Source organism: Triticum aestivum, chromosome 6A, assembly GCF_018294505.1.
Source record: "Triticum aestivum cultivar Chinese Spring chromosome 6A, IWGSC CS RefSeq v2.1, whole genome shotgun sequence".
Classification (NCBI taxonomy): domain Eukaryota; kingdom Viridiplantae; phylum Streptophyta; class Magnoliopsida; order Poales; family Poaceae; genus Triticum; species Triticum aestivum.
The window spans coordinates 543,233,200-543,247,778 of NC_057809.1; the positions used below are offsets into that span (position 1 = coordinate 543,233,200).

Here is a 14,579-nt window from a genome sequence, read left to right on the forward strand (position 1 = left end):
TTCTTTGCTTGATCCATTTTGAACTTTTTCAAAACTTTGTCAAGGTATGTGCTTTGTAAAAGTCCAATTAAGCATCTTGATCTGTCTCTATAGATCTTAATGCCCAATATGTAAGCAGCTTCACCGAGGTCTTTCATTGAAAAACTCTTATTCAAGTATCCCTTTATGCTATCCAGAAATTCTATATCATTTCCGATTAGTAATATGTCATCTACATATAATATCAGAAATGCTACAGAGCTCCCACTCACTTTCTTGTAAATACAGGCTTCTCCAAAAGTCTGTACAAAACCAAATGCTTTGATCACATTATCAAAGCGTTTATTCCAACTCTGAGAGGCTTGCACCAGTCCATAAATGGATCGCTGGAGCTTGCACACTTTGTTAGCTCCCTTTGGATCGACAAAACCTTCCGGCTGCATCATATACAACTCTTCTTCCATAAATCTATTCAGGGATGCAGTTTTGACATCCATCTACCAAATTTCATAATCATAAAATGCGGCAATTGCTAACATGATTCGGACAGAATTAAGCATCGCTACGGGTGAGAAGGTCTCATCGTAGTCAATCCCTTGAACTTGTCGAAAACCTTTTTCGATAAGTCGAGCTTTGTAGACAGTAACATTACCGTCAGCGCCAGTCTTCTTCTTAAAGATCCATTTATTCTCAATTTCTTGCAGATCATTGGGCAAGTCAACCAAAGTCCATACTTTGTTCTCATACATGGATCCCATCTCAGATTTCATGGCTTCAAGCCATTTTGCGGAATCTGGGCTCACCATCGCTTCTCCATAGTTCATAGGTTCATCATGATCTAGTAGCATGACTTCCAGAACAGGATTACCGTACCACTCTGGTGCGGATCTTACTCTGGTTGATCTACGAGGTTCAGTAGTATCTTGTTCTGAAGTTTCATGATCATCATCATTAGCTTCCTCACTAATTGGTGTAGGTGTCACAGAAACTGGTTTCTGTGATGTACTACTTTCCAATAAGGGAGCAGGTATAGTTACCTCATCAAGTTCTACTTTCCTCCCACTCACTTCTTTCGAGAGAAACTCCTTCTCTAGAAAGTTTCTGAATTTAGCAACAAAAGTTTTGCCTTCGGATCTGTGATAGAAGGTGTATCCAATAGTTTCCTTTGGATATCCTATGAAGACACATTTCTCCGATTTGGGTTCGAGCTTATCAGGTTGAAGCTTTTTCACATAAGCATCGCAACCCCAAACTTTCAGAAACGACAACTTTGGTTTCTTGCCAAACCACAGTTCATAAGGCGTCATCTCAACGGATTTTAATGGTGCCCTATTTAACGTGAATGCGTCCGTCTCTAGAGCATAACCCCAAAACGATAGCGGTAAATCAGTAAGAGACATCATAGATCGCACCATATCAAGTAAAGTACGATTACGACGTTCGGACACACCATTACATTGTGGTGTTCCGGGTGGCGTGAGTTGCGAAACTATTCCGCATTGTTTCAAATGTACACCAAACTCATAACTCAAATATTCTCCTCCACGATTAGATCGTGGGAATTTTATTTTCTTGTTACGATGATTTTCAACTTCACTCTGAAATTCTTTGAACTTTTCAAACGTTTCAGACTTATGTTTCATTAAGTAGATATACCCATATCTGCTTAAGTCATCTGTGAAGGTGAGAAAATAACGATATCCACCACGAGCCTCAATATTCATCGGACCACATACATCTGTATGTATGATTTCCAACAAATCTGTTGCTCTCTCCATAGTACCGGAGAACGGTGTTTTTTTCATCTTACCCATAAGGCACGGTTCGCAAGTATCAAGCGATTCATAATCAAGTGGTTCCAAAAGTCCATCAGTATGGAGTTTCTTCATGCGCTTTACACCGATATGACCCAAACGGCAATGCCACAAATAAGTTGCACTATCATTATCAACTCTGCATCTTTTGGCTTCAACATTATGAATATGTGTCACTACTATCGAGATTTAATAAGAATAGACCACTCTTTAAGGGTGCATGACCATAAAAGATATTACTCATATAAATAGAACAACCATTATTCTCTGATTTAAATGAATAACCGTCTCGCATCAAACAAGATCCAGATATAATGTTCATGCTTAACGTTGGCACCAAATAACAATTATTTAGGTCTAATACTAATCCCGAAGGTAGATGTAGAGGTAGCGTGCCGACCGCGATCACATCGACTTTGGAACCATTTCCCACGCGCATCGTCACCTCGTCCTTAGCCAATCTTGGCTTAATCCGTAGTCCCTGTTTCGAGTTGCAAATGTTAGCAACAGAACCAGTATCAAATACCCAGGTGCTACTGCAAGCATTAGTAAGGTACACATCAATAACATGTATATCACATATACCTTTGTTCACCTTGCCATCCTTCTTATCCGCCAAATACTTGGGGCAGTTCCGCTTCCAGTGACCAGTCTGCTTGCAGTAGAAGCACTCAGTTTTAGGCTTAGGTCCAGGTTTGAGTTTCTTCTCTTGAGTAGCAACTTGCTTGCTGTTCTTTTTGAAGTTCCCCTTCTTCTTCCCTTTGCCCTTTTTCTTGAAACTAGTGGTCTTGTTGACCATCAACACTTGATGCTCCTTCTTGATTTCTACCTCCGCAGCTTTCAGCACTGCGAAGAGCTCGGAAATAGTCTTATTCATCCCTTGCATATTATAGTTCATCATGAAGCTCTTGTAGCTTGATGGCAGTGATTGGAGAATTCTGTCAATGACGCAATCATCTGGAATATTAACTCCCAATTGAATCAAGTGATTATTATACCCAGACATTTTGAGTATATGTTCACTGACAGAACTGTTCTCCTCCATCTTGCAGCTATAGAACTTATTGGAGACTTTGTATCTCTCAATCCGGGTATTTGCTTGAAATATTAACTTCAACTCCTGGAACATCTCATATGCTCCATGACGTTCAAAACGTCGTTGAAGTCCCGATTCTAAGCCGTAAAGCATGGCACACTGAACTATCAAGTAGTCATCAGCTTTGCTCTGCCAGACGTTCATAACATCTGGTGTTGCTCCAGCAGCAGGCCTGGCACCCAGCGGTGCTTCCAGGATGTAATTCTTCTATGCAGCAATGAGGATAATCCTCAAGTTACGGACCCAGTCCGTGTAATTGCTACCATCATCTTTCAACTTTGCTTTCTCAAGGAACGCATTAAAATTCAACAGAACAACAGCACGGGCCATCTATCTACAATCAAACATAAAAAAGCAAGATACTATCAGGTACTAAGTTCATGGTAAATTTAGGTTCAAATAATCATATTACTAAAGAACTCCCACTTAGATAGACATCCCTCTAATCCTCTAAGTGATTACGTGATCCAAATCAATTAAACCATGTCCGATCATCACGTGAGATGGAGTAGTTTCATTGGTGAACATCACTATGTTGATCATATCTACTATATGATTCACGCTCAACCTTTCGGTCTCCGTGTTCCGATGCCATATTTGTACATGCTTGGCTCGTCAAGTATAACCTGAGTATTCTGCGTGTGCAACTATTTTGCACCCGTTGTATTTGAACGTAGAGCCTATCACACCCGATCATCACGTGGTGTCTCAGCACGAAGAACTTTCGCAACGGTGCATACTCAGGGAGAACACTTCTTGATAATTAGTGAGAGATCATCTTAAAATGCTACCGTCAATCAAAGCAAGATAAGATGCATAAAAGATAAACATCACATGCAATCAATATAAGTGATATGATATGGCCATCATCATCATGTGCTTGTGATCTCCATCTTCGAAACACCGTTGTGATCACCATCGTCACCGGTGCGACACCTTGATCACCATCGTAGCATTGTTGTCGTCCCGCCAATCTTATACTTCCACGACTATCGCTACCGCTTAGTGATAAAGTAAAGCATTACAGCGCAATTGCATTGCATACAATAAAGCGACAACCATATGGCTCCTGCCAGTTGCTGATAACTTGGTTACAAAACATGATCATCGCATACAATAAAATTTTAGCATCATGTCTTGACCATATCACATCACAACATGCCCTGCAAAAACAAGTTAGACGTCCTCTACTTTGTTGTTGCAAGTTTTACGTGGCTGCTATGGGCTTAAGCAAGAACCAATCTTACCTACGCATCAAAACCACAACGATAGTTTGTCAAGTTGGTGCTGTTTTAACCTTCACAAGGACCGGGCGTAGCCACACTCGGTTCAACTAAAGTTGGAGAAACTGTCACCCGCTAGCCACCTTTGTGCAAAGCACGTCGGGAGAACCGGTCTCGCGTAAGCGTACGCGTAATGTCGGTCCGGGCCGCTTCGTCCAACAATACCGTTGAACCAAAGTATGACATGCTGGTAAGCAGTATGACTTATATCGCCCACAACTCACTTGTGTTCTACTCGTGCATATAACATCAACACATAAAACCTAGGCTCGGATGCCACTGTTGGGGAACGTAGTAATTTCAAAAAAATTCCTACGCACACGCAAGATCATGGTGATGCATAGCAACGAGAGGGGAGAGTGTGATTTACATACCCTTGTAGACCGACAACGGAAGCGTTAGCACAACGCGGTTGATGTAGTCGTACGTCTTCACGGCCCGACCGATCAAGCACCGAAACTACGGCACCTCCGAGTTTTAGCACACGTTCAGCTCGATGACGATCCCCGGACTCCGATCCAGCAAAGTGTCGGGGAAGAGTTCCGTCAGCACGACGGCGTGGTGACAATCTTGATATACTACCGTTGCAGGGCTTCGCCTAAGCACCGCTACAATATTATCGAGGATTATGGTTGAAGGGGGCACCGCACACGGCTAAGAATATGATCACGTCGATCAACTTCTGTGTCTAGGGGTGCCCCCTGCCCCCGTATATAAAGGAGCAAGGGGAGGAAGCCGGCCGGCCCTATAGGCGCGCCAAGGAGGAGTCCTCCTCCTAGTAGGAGTAGGACTCCTACTAGGAGGGGGAAGGAAAGGAGGGCGCCCCCCCCTCTCCTAGTCCAATTCGGACCAGGGGGAGGAGGCGCGCGGCCCACCCTGGCTGCCCTTCTCTCTCTCCACTAAGGCCCATATGGCCCATTACTTCTCCCGGTATGGTTCCAGTAACCCTCCGGCTCTCCGGTTTTCTTCGAAATCACCCGGAACACTTCCGGTGTCCGAATATAGCCGTCCAATATATCAATCTTTATGTCTCGACCATTTCGAGACTCCTCGTTATGTCCATGATCACATCCGGGACTCCGAACTAACTTCGGTACATCAAAACTCATAAACTCATAATATAACTGTCATCGAAACCTTAAGCGTGCGGACCCTACGGGTTCGAGAACAATGTAGACATGACCGAGACACGTCTCCGGTCAATAACCAATAGCGAAACCTGGATGCTCATATTGGCTCCTACATATTCTACGAAGATCTTTATCGGTCAGACCGCATAACAACATATGTTGTTCCCTTTGTCATCGGTATGTTACTTGCCCGAGATTCGATCGCCGGTATCTCAATACCTAGTTTAATCTCGTTACCGGCAAGTCTCTTTACTCGTTTCATAATACATTATCTCGCAACTAACTCATTAGTTGCAATGCTTGCAAGGCTTATGTGATGTGCATTACCGAGAGGGCCCAGAGATACCTCTCCGGCAATCGGAGTGACAAATCCTAATCTTGAAATACGCCAACCCAACATGTACCTTTGGAGACCTGTAGAGCTCCTATATAATCACCCAGTTACGTTGTGACGTTTGGTAGCACACAAAGTGTTCCTCCGGCAAACAGGAGTTGCATAATCTCATAGTCATAGGAACATGTATAAGTCATGAAGAAAGCAATAGCAACACACTAAACGATCGGGTGCTAAGCTAATGGAATGGGTCATGTCAATCACATCATTCTTCTAATAATGTGATCCCGTTAATCAAATGACAACACATGTCTATGGTTAGGAAACATAACCATCTTTGATTAACGAGCTAGTCAAGTAGAGGCATACTAGTGACGTTTAGTTCGTCTATGTATTCACACAAGTATTATGTTTCCGGATAATACAATTCTAGCATGGATAATAAACATTTATCATGATATAAGGAAATAAAATAATAACATTATTATTGCCTCTAGGGCATATTTCCTTCAGAAGGGCCCCGCCACCGCCAACGCCGGTGGGCTTCACCCGTCGGGAGAGTGACTTTCTTCCACAATGCAAAAATTTTGGCACCTGGAGGGGGGACTGTGAATTCCAGTTTTACCCCCGATTTCAATATTTTTGGCACTAATTACCCTATTTAGCGGGATTTCATTCATTTTATCCCATTTTGCAAAAGTTCAGACACAATTTACTCTGTTTAAAATTTTGTGAGCGTTATGATGGGCAGGTCCCAATTGCAGGGTTCACATGGCATGCCACATCGACGGTTTTTATCTGTCTATTTCTCTCCCGCGGCGCCGGTGAGTGGATCGACAACAGGTGGCTCGGACGCGAGGCCACCGCGGCATCCGTTGCCCGCCACCTCCGGCGTTCCTAGTGTCCCCCCGCTTCTCCGGTTGAAGCCACAACGTGCGTCGTCGCCGTCCTTACCTACCAAGACCACCCGCCGTTCATTCCTGTGGAGCATGAGTAGCAACAGCAGCTCGGTGCGGGTGACGATTCAGGACTGGATTAGCGGCATGTCCATGCCACCGCGATGATTCAGCGCTCCACAGTTGCGCCATCTAGATGCCCACCCACGACGGTGGCGCCGGCTTCCACCTGGTGCACCAGTCCTGAGGGGCAAGGGGCCCGTCGGCGTCACGCTGGGCTCGCATGCCCCAATCTCCGCGGGAGGACAGCGTGCCGGCGTGCGACGTCGCCAGGGATCTAGGCATCTCGTCGCCACGGAGCTAAGCGTCTCGTGCCATATGTTCTGAAACTCGCCGTGGATGCTCCTGTCGAATCTGCGTGTCTCGAGCACCCCCTGCACCCATCCTAGGTCGCCCCTGCGCCATCCAAGGGCGCCCTCGACCTCCCTGTCTGCGAGACCGCGACGAAGACGACGTCGGCGCGGCGGTGCCGCACCACGCCGGCAAAGGCGGTGGTCTAGGTGTGGCTCTGGATCGGGGCAGTCTAGGGGCGGTGGCGCAAGCTCCATGGGTCGGGCTATCTCCTTCACCTGCGTTGACCCTCTATGTTTTTGTCTATGTGTCGCATGTTTTCTGCCAACTCAACCTGACGGGTGGGTCCAGTTGATTAGTGACATCCACGAAGTACTTAGAGCAACTTCAATGGGACGACCCATTTCATCCGCGGCCGTCCGTTTGGGTCGGCGCAGACACAAAAGCTGGCCCAACGCGCCGACCCAAACGGACGCGCGTCCGCTTTCGTCCGCCTGCCGACCCATTCCCGGCCCATTTTTGAGCCTGATTTGCGTCGGCGCGGACAAAAGACGGATGGGGCGCGCGCTCGTCCTCTTTCCTCACCGGGCCCGCTGGTCGGTGGCACATTGAATTCACACCCTCGCCCGCCTGCTACGTCGCCGCCGCCGCCGATCATTTTTTTAGTTAAAAATGGATACATAGATAATTGTAGCGTACACAAATAAAAAGAAAAGACCACTACTCGTCGATTTCTGACTCCGACTCGGTAATGTCTTCCTCCGATGTCTGAATGTAGGCGTCAACATACGCCTCGTCTTCAAGGTCCTAACCCGCCGTTTCTCATAGCTTCAGTTTCAATTGAGCTACCTGCTTCCGCGAACGCTTGTCCTCTCGATAGGCGGCTCGCTCCCTCCTCCTCGCGTCCCTCTCCGATCTCAATTGCTTGTAGAACTAGTGCTCGTCGATGATGTCCTGCGGGAAGCCTCCGCGCCACACCACCAAGGCTTCCACGTCCTTCTCTACGATGGCGAGGCGACGCTGCTGCCTCCGGTGGACACGACGATCCTCGTCGGTGAAAAGCCGCGGGAGAGGCGGCAGATCCTGCGCCCGCTGGCTCGACACGTTGGGAAAATTCATATCCCGACGAGGCCTTAGGAGGCGCCACGCCGCCGCGCCGTGCGCGCGGGCTGCCTCCTCTGCGGTGTCGAACGTGCCGAGGACGAGACGTTTCTCGCGAAACCAGATCTCGGCGGAGAAGCCGCCGGAGCGGCGCTCGTGGACTCCACGAAAATCCGAAGCGTCCAGGCGGCGGATCGACATGATGGCGTAGAGGCGGCGAGAGTGGGGCGGCCGACGGAATGTGGAGGGAGCGCCTTCTTTATAGTGAGCGCCGGCCGCGGCGCGCGCGCGAACCTTTCCCGCGCGCTGGAGCGCCAAAACCAGCGCGCGCTAGGCCGCTTTCCCCGCGCGCGCGAACCTTTTCCACGCGCTGGAGCGCCAAAACTAGGGCGATGGCATGATGTTAAACACGAGCGGTCATGAAATGGGTCGACCTATTGGGCGCACTGCCGACCCAAAACTAAAAGAGGACGGACGGCGGGCGGACGACCGACCCAAACGGACAAAAAGCGGACAAAAACGCCGTCCGTTTGGGTCGGCCCATTGGAGTTGCTCTTAGTATTTACTATCAGTGTGCGGTCAAAAAAAATATTTCTTTACTATCATTGGTTTTTGTCACTGTCATTTCGTCAGTGCGGTGCAAAATGTCACGTTTTGTAAAGTGGTGATTTTCTGAGAGCTATGACGTGAAAGTGGTGGTTTTATGCATTTTACTCTACTATTGTCATCTCCCCCGCTCTGCTCTACTCCTCTCTCAATTCCATTCCTAACAGCTGCTGCAACCAGCAACCGGATCCAAATTGATGAATCATCTAGATTCCTTACTTTCCATGTAGACTGGAGTTCGCAACTTCCTCATAAGGCTACAACATTTATGCCAGTATAGTTTGAAACACTGGGTAGTACCAGGATTCAGGCAGCTACAAGTTTTAGTGCAAAAGCAGCTACAGGAGTGCCATAGTTGTGCAGCTAGTAACTGAATTGTCCAAATCATGCGCGCTAGCTAGTAGAAACATTGCAATAGTTGGTACTAATGTTTTGCTTGCCACATCGCTAATAGCTAGTTCTATCAGCTTAACTGCCTTCTGAATAACTTAACAGTATTGATTCGTATCAGCGACATATCACAAGAATCACCTTTTATCTCGACAATGAAAGTACGAACTTTTGACAAGCAGGGAAGAATGCAGGGAACTTGGAAACTACAACACTTCCAAAACGTCTTGAAATGAGACTAAGCATGTAGTGAAAAAATGACACCAAATGAAGCAGTGGGAACGATCGCATCTCCTAGCTCAACTCCTATTCTTTTTTTTTTATTCCGACAAAGGGTATTTTTATTGACTCACGGCGTAGCATCGAGGGATATAATCATAATGAGTGCACACCCGACTCCTGCATAATTAAGATGTACACAGTCTAACACAACACACACACGCACGCACGCACGCACGCGCGCGCACGCACACACACACACAAGCAGGGGCGGAGCTCCCGGTAGGGCGAGGTTGGGCGCTCGCCCTACCTTGATTTTGGGCGAATCAGTTACGTATATACAGGCTAATCGATCGCTAAAAAAATAAAGCCGGTTCAGAATCACCGTGAAACATTTTTGGGCCGTGATGGACCGTTGCACCCACCTGGAGAACATGCTTATTGGGTTCGTAGCAACTACGCCATGAATACATTTTTCAGAAGTCCAAGGCAATAAGAAGAACAATTGATGATGTAGAACTGTGACGAACCGCGGCAACAAACATTTGACAACACAAGGACTACGAGAAAGGTTCTTCAAAAAACGACGCCTTCAGAAGGGAACGACGTATAAGTGTCGCCTTCGCCGGATCCAACACCAAAGGCCAGATTGTGGGTTTTCACTCTAGAGATTAAATCCGAGCAAACTCCAAGCAATGCCATCATCATGGTTACAGCACAAGAAAGCCGTCATTCCAGGTATAACCAACTAGGATCAGACCAAAGTTTTCACCCCTAAGCTCAAGACTGGGTACTCAAGAAGTACCACCCAATCGATGTCAAATTATGTTGTACCCTCCACTTGCCTCGATCCCAACTGCTATTCTTCTATGTGTTGTGTTCCTAGCAGGGAGGGATGCATGCATGATAGTGGAAGCACTAGCTGGAAATAAGCAGTAATGTTTTACTTAGCACATTGCTAATAGCTAGGTATATGAGGAGGTTAATTGTTTTCTAAAGGAAGTTGACAGTAGTGATTCAGTGACATCAGTGCCATTCCTAAAGAACAAACTCTTCCAAGTTTTCAAGAATGAAAGAATGAACTTTGATATGTGGGATGCAGGGGAGTTGAGAAACAACTCTTTGCCCTAGAGACATTACTTTGAGAATCATGAAAAATGTACACTGATATGAATATGACATGCAATGTCAGTTCTTCGGAGTGAATGGGCGAATGAAGAAAGTGCTGCCTCTCCCATTAGCATAACATATGCAAATTTTGCGATTAAAGAAATATGTTCTATATATTCTTCTCCCACGTCTATAGAACATGTTGTTTCTTCTCCCAAGCCGTGTTAGGAGGACGAGCCGGCTTGGTCAGGTGGCGGAAGGAAGGATTTGGGCGCGTTCCGGACTTATGAAAGGAAACGTCGACTTCGTGCTTGCGGGTTTAGTGAGGTGGATTAGTAGGAAGGAGTAGTCTAATGTGTACTAGGTGGAATGGTGTTGTACATATGTGTGAGAAATCACCACACTTGTAATTGATTGGTGGAGGCTTTCTATACCTTTCCTTCTTTAATACTACTAGATGACCAGTTGCGCCAATGGCGCAAAGGCCGAGAGGCAAGCCATGTATTGTAAGAGTATACATTAATATTATTCGGGCGTGAACAAACTGCAGAATTATATGTATGTATACAATCAGAACAACCATATCTGTAGCAATAAAATGGCAACACCATATCTGTAGCAATATATGTATGTAGTCTTATAGGACCTTGTTCAACCAACCGGACTGATGACAACCAACTATGAGCTGGGACAACCGGTGTAATATATGTATGTAGTCTTATAGGACCTTGTTGTAAAAGGCTCTCAAGTATTTAAGAGCTTCATGTGCCAATCGAGCCTTCTTAGAGTTTTCCATAGACAGATGGGACATTGATTTCTTTGAAAGTACCTTGAAACAAAAGCAGAACAAAAGTACAGACAATTCCAAGTCAAATGTAAACATACTATATGAACCGGAGAAAATAGATACCAATGGATTAAATAAGCAATGGATGCAAAAATATGTGCTCTAGGGCTGAACTTATTTAGAAAGCTAATAACCGAACTATATGTGTGAGCTAGTAATCTCTCCCATATAATTTCAGATATACTGAAAAGGAAATATTCTACCTCATATCTTCTATAAACCTCTAAAACATAGGAAAGAGACACAAGAATATATGACTTACCGAAGGAATTTGGCGAACTTGCTTACGCTTTCAATCTTTCAACAACTTTGAAGACCACATACATACACATGGATAAAATCATCACATATACAATCAGAACAAAACCATATCTGTAGCAATAAAATGGCAACTAACATGAGGTTGTGCTACCTGTAAATAAAGCTAAGTATTAAAGTTCCAACCATTAGCTAGTTGCATAATCTATAAGAGGCTGGAGTACATATGACGATTCAAAGAGATAGGGTAACTCTGTAATAACAACATGCCAGCAAAAGCTGAACCCAAGAACAATCCCTAAAAATCAAAAAATATTGTGCATCTCTACTTTTCTTTGATTCTTTTACATCTCCTTTCAGATTTTACTATGATTGAGGTGTGTTAATTTGATCAGTCATACAGAACCAAAGAAATGTAGGTGCCCTTAATACTCAAATAAGGATAAATTGGAGAGGTAAGAATGAGCTCCTGGTATTCATTTTAGGTATTAAGAAATAAGCTATTGAGAATATGTAATGAATATAAAGATGGTGAGGACTTCAATAAACATAATGAACCTCAGAACCGGAAGGGCCATTTTCATTGGCATGCCGAAAGAAATGTTGTGAGCAATTCTAACATGCTAAATCAGACTGACATGTATCGCCTACTTGCTGATGACATCTACTTTTGAGCTCTGATGTAAGCATGGTAAAACATCTCATAGTACATAGAGTCTTGGAAGTGGGCTACAGGAGCAGTGCACAAGGATGATTGAAATACCTAGGTATTTAGTCACAGGAGCTTGTCCCTTGCCTTTCATTGCGGATATAGGATTGTTCATCTATTAATCATGTAATAGTCAGACAATGCAAAGGAGAGAATGCAGGGAGAAATAGTAACAATCATACAACGCAAAGCTGTGTACAGGGCAACAAGAATGCCTCTCATCAGGACGCATTAGGCAAAGGTAACTAAATGGAATACACAGATGCCAAAAGCCATGACTACAACAATGTTAGATTAGGCGGTGGCTGCAGCTGGTCATTAGTAATCATTATACATGAGTACCTTAAATCGATTGAAATAGAAGGAAATGTAAGGTTATTTACATTGATATATATTGTTCAAATGGACGATCCACAAGGAAAGACAAAAAAATTGTGAAGCATGTCATAAGTGGCACAAAACCATTGTAAACTTTGCTCGAGGAAATTGTATATCTGAAGAAGTCCATTACCCGAGTATAACATAAATGAAGTTGGTGTTCAGTTTAAATTTCTACCAAGCAAATGTAAGGTGTTGATGAAGCTGAAACAAAATTAGGGGCAACAGCGATTAATTAACCGATTAATTAATCCATCCTGTAGTTTTCAGTTTTCACCAACTTGTCCATCTATCCATAAGACTACATGGAACTGAACCGAAGGTAAGGATCTGAACCAAGAATAGCAACGTAGACAAAAGCAAGATTAAAAATCATTCTTCAGTCCTCAAGGGTACATGCATTCTCCTTCCTGACTTCGGCTTCCTGCTCTGGTGTGTAGTGTTCTCTAAGATCAGCTACTTCTTACACTCCCCCACTAAGTGAATAGTAACAATTTTAAGACGATAAACCACACAGATAATTGGTTCCTAATTAGAGCAGCTAAAGAAGCAAGTAGCTAACATTAGTACATAGAGTCTTGGAAGTGGGCTACAATATCATGGAAAAATCCAGGAGTACATCATTGCTTGTGGTTAGCATAGTTCTCTCAAAATTTTCATGGCTGGTTTGCTACTACTTCCAATTTTGTCTATATTGTATTAAATAAGACCCATCAAAGCATACCACAAATGGTTTTCTGTGCAAAATAAATAGACCAAAAAATGAATGAAACAAAATAAATACACAGCCCCTTACGCATATATGCAGATGAAAGCTTCCAACAATGAAATAATTCCTAGTTTAACCGAAAGGCATTAGCATAGGTGAGAACAAATATTTTCAGTGAGCTCTAACAAGAACAAATGGCAGGACCAAGAACAACCTCCAACCGAGGAGATGACAAGCCAGCAGAGCAATAGACGAAGACCAAAGACCAGGTGAGAGGACAAAAGCAACCTGCGGCAGACAAAACAAATGCCTTAGGAGGGTGAAACATGAACGAAAAGAGTGTATAATCAGCAAACTACATAGACAATAGGCTAATTATGCTTGCAATCAGTATAAATATAATTAGCAACTACTCCCTCCGTCCGGAAATACTTGTCGAAGGAATGGATGTATCTAGACATATCTTAGTTTTAGATACATCCATTTTTATTCATTTCTCCGACAAGTATTTTAGGACGGAGGGAGTACTATATATCCATTACTTGAATGGAATCATGAGCCATTTTCATGCATCGTAAATACGACGGCTGCCCCTCTCGACTCTTCTGTGCCTTATCTCATGACTAATTCTACTAATCAGTGACTTGGTTCAGTTGCTGTCTAAATCAAGACAATTGCATGAAAGCACAACACAGTACATCCTAATGTAAGATATTTTAAGTTTTTAACTAATACCAGCAAGCACCCTGTCAATTTATGATTATCTAAGAAAAACAACACGCCTGAAACACGGTAGGCACATCAACTAAACTGAGGCACACATATCTGTCGGCACGGTGGCACAGTCACATTTAAAGAATTAATAATTATGAAAAGCCTGTAGTGCATGTCACAACTATAAATACTCTGTTTTCACCTAAAACTATCAGAACAGAGACAAATAAGAACAGAGCTGCCAATATAAATGCAGGTCAATGCAGAACACAACAGGTGAATATTTCCAACGACAAGCAAACATATCCGTCTAGCCCGACACAGCATATTCAACATATCATACAACCACTTACGCAAACAGTTACATCAGGCTTTCATAAAGTGGACTGGAAATCAGGAAAATAGACATGGAATATTTCTCTATAGCTACACGGTTTTGAAATATTTTTCTTCTTGAAGCTAACCAAGCCCGCTGTCCTTTTTTTAGCTGAAGATAAATCCGTCGGTTTGAAGTAGAAAAGCAATGACTAAACCTAAAGATCCAAGCGAAGGACCATCTACTTTTTATAACTAATCAATCCACCCAAACTAAATTACTTTCTTACCTGTTTCAATGGAACACAGTAAACATTTTCCATTGCACTCTTGCTCCAAG

At 44.1% G+C, this 14,579-nt stretch overlaps 1 long non-coding RNA gene across 1 annotated transcript; it reads right to left on the reverse strand.

The window, feature by feature from the left end:
• Positions 1–10,848: 10,848 nt before the first annotated feature.
• LOC123130972 (uncharacterized) lies at positions 10,849–12,573 on the reverse strand. Its single transcript, XR_006464041.1, has 3 exons — positions 12,178–12,573; positions 11,419–11,528; positions 10,849–11,138 (listed from the first exon to the last, which is right to left on the reverse strand). It is a non-coding gene; the product is annotated as an uncharacterized lncRNA (long non-coding RNA).
• Between the last annotated feature and the right edge of the window lie 2,006 nt (positions 12,574–14,579).